Here is a 3,233-nt window from a genome sequence, read left to right as displayed (position 1 = left end):
AAATTGACAAGAACCACGAAAAGTTCTTGTATTTTAAGATAAAATCTGACGCTATTAAAGAAAAAACTTCGCGCTCGCTGAAATATGTTCATTTGCTGAAAATCAACAAAACCACGAAAAGTTCTTGTATTTGAAGATAAAATCTTTTTGCATCAAAGAAGAAAGATCCAGCTGACTGAAATAAGTTCATTAGATGAAAATCAACAAAAATTGACAAGAACCACGAAAAGTTCTTGTATTTTAAGATAAAATCTGACGCTATTAAAGAAAAAACTTCCAGCTCGCTGAAATATGGTCATTTGCTGAAAAACAACAAAACCACGAAAAGTTCTTGTATTTTAAGATAAAATCTTGCGCGATTAAAGAAAAAACTTCCAGCTCGCTGAAATATGTTCATTTGCTGAAAACCAACAAAACCACGAAAAGTTCTTGTATTTGAAGATAAAATCTTTTTGCTTTGAAGAAGAAAGATCCAGCTGACTGAAATAAGTTCATTGGATGAAAACCAACAAAAATTGACAGGAACCACGAAAAGTTCTTGTATTTTAAGATAAAATCTGACGCTATTAAAGAAAAAACTTCCAGCTCGCTGAAATATGTTCATTTGCTGAAAATCAACAAAACCACGAAAAGTTCTTGTATTTGAAGATAAAATCTTTTTGCTTTGAAGAAGAAAGATCCAGCTGACTGAAATAAGTTCATTAGATGAAAATCAACAAAAATAGACAAGAACCACGAAAAGTTCTTGTATTTTAAGATAAAATCTGACGCTATTAAAGAAAAAACTTCTCCCTCGCTGAAATATGTTCATTTGCTGAAAATCAACAAAACCACGAAAAGTTATTGTATTTGAACATAAAATCTTTTTGCTTTGAAGAAGAAAGATCTAGCTGACTGAAATACGTTCATTAGATGAAAACCTACAAAATTTGACAAGAACCACGAAAAGTTCTTGTATTTTAGGATAAAATCTGACGCTTTTAAAGAAAAAACTTCTCGCTCGCTGAAATATGTTCATTTGCTGAAAATCAACAAAACCACGAAAGGTTCTTGTATTTGAAGATAAAATCTTTTTGCTTTGAAGAAGAAGGATTTTGGTGACTGAAATAAGTTCATTGGATGAAAACCAACAAAAATTGACAAGAACCACGAAAAGTTCTTGTATTTTAAGATAAAATCTTGCGCTATTAAAGAAAAAACTTCCAGCTCGCTGAAATATGTTCATTTGCTGAAAACCAACAAAACCACGAAAAGTTCTTGTATTTGAAGATAAAATGTTTTTGCTTTGAAGAAGAAAGATCCAGCTGACCAAAATCAGTTAATTGGATGAAAACCAAGAAAAATTGACAGGAACCACGAAAAGTTCTTCTATTTTAAGATAAAATCTGACGCTATTAAAGAAAAAACTTCCAGCTCGCTGAAATATGTTCATTTGCTGAAAATCAACAAAACCACGAAAAGTTCTTGTATTTGAAGATAAAATCTTTTTGCTTTGAAGAAGAAAGATCCAGCTGACTGAAATAAGTTCATTAGATGAAAATCAACAAAAATTGACAAGAACCACGAAAAGTTCTTGTATTTTAAGATAAAATCTGACGCTATTAAAGAAAAAACTTCCAGCTCGCTGAAATATGGTCATTTGCTGAAAATCAACAAAACCACGAAAAGTTATTGTATTTGAAGATAAAATCTTTTTGCTTTGAAGAAGAAAGATCCAGCTGACCGAAATAAGTTCATTTGATGAAAATCAACAAAAATTAACAAGAACCACGAAAAGTTCTTGTATTTTAAGATAAAATCTTGCGCGATTAAAGAAAAAACTTCCAGCTCGCTGAAATATGTTCATTTGCTGAAAACCAACAAAACCACGTAAAGTTCTTGTATTTGAAGATAAAATCTTTTTGCTTTGAAGAAGAAAGATCCAGCTGACTGAAATAAGTTCATTGGATGAAAACCAACAAAAATTGACAGGAACCACGAAAAGTTCTTATATTTTAAGATAAAATCTGACGCTATTAAAGAAAAAACTTCCAGCTCGCTGAAATATGTTCATTTGCTGAAAATCAACAAAACCACGAAAAGTTCTTGTATTTGAAGATAAAATCTTTTTGCTTTGAAGAAGAAAGATCCAGCTGACTGAAATAAGTTCATTAGATGAAAATCAACAAAAATAGACAAGAACCACGAAAAGTTCTTGTATTTTAAGATAAAATCTGACGCTATTAAAGAAAAAACTTCTCCCTCGCTGAAATATGTTCATTTGCTGAAAATCAACAAAACCACGAAAAGTTCTTGTATTTGAACATAAAATCTTTTTGCTTTGAAGAAGAAAGATCTAGCTGACTGAAATACGTTCATTAGATGAAAACCTACAAAATTTGACAAGAACCACGAAAAGTTCTTGTATTTTAGGATAAAATCTGACGCTTTTAAAGAAAAAACTTCTCGCTCGCTGAAATATGTTCATTTGCTGAAAATCAACAAAACCACGAAAGGTTCTTGTATTTGAAGATAAAATCTTTTTGCTTTGAAGAAGAAGGATTTTGGTGACTGAAATAAGTTCATTGGATGAAAACCAACAAAAATTGACAAGAACCACGAAAAGTTCTTGTATTTTAAGATAATATCTTGCGCTATTAAAGAAAAAACTTCCAGCTCGCTGAAATATGTTCATTTGCTGAAAACCAACAAAACCACGAAAAGTTCTTGTATTTGAAGATAAAATGTTTTTGCTTTGAAGAAGAAAGATCCAGCTGACCAAAATCAGTTAATTGGATGAAAACCAAGAAAAATTGACAGGAACCACGAAAAGTTCTTCTATTTTAAGATAAAATCTGACGCTATTAAAGAAAAAACTTCCAGCTCGCTGAAATATGTTCATTTGCTGAAAATCAACAAAACCACGAAAAGTTCTTGTATTTGAAGATAAAATCTTTTTGCTTTGAAGAAGAAAGATCCAGCTGACTGAAATAAGTTCATTAGATGAAAATCAACAAAAATTGACAAGAACCACGAAAAGTTCTTGTATTTTAAGATAAAATCTGACGCTATTAAAGAAAAAACTTCCAGCTCGCTGAAATATGGTCATTTGCTGAAAATCAACAAAACCACGAAAAGTTATTGTATTTGAAGATAAAATCTTTTTGCTTTGAAGAAGAAAGATCCAGCTGACCGAAATAAGTTCATTTGATGAAAATCAACGAAAATTGACAAGAACGACGAAAAGTTCTTGT

The sequence above is a fragment of the Heptranchias perlo genome, unplaced genomic scaffold (genome assembly GCF_035084215.1).
Source record: "Heptranchias perlo isolate sHepPer1 unplaced genomic scaffold, sHepPer1.hap1 HAP1_SCAFFOLD_136, whole genome shotgun sequence".
NCBI lineage: Eukaryota > Metazoa > Chordata > Chondrichthyes > Hexanchiformes > Hexanchidae > Heptranchias > Heptranchias perlo.
Note: the sequence above shows the minus strand (reverse complement) of the source record.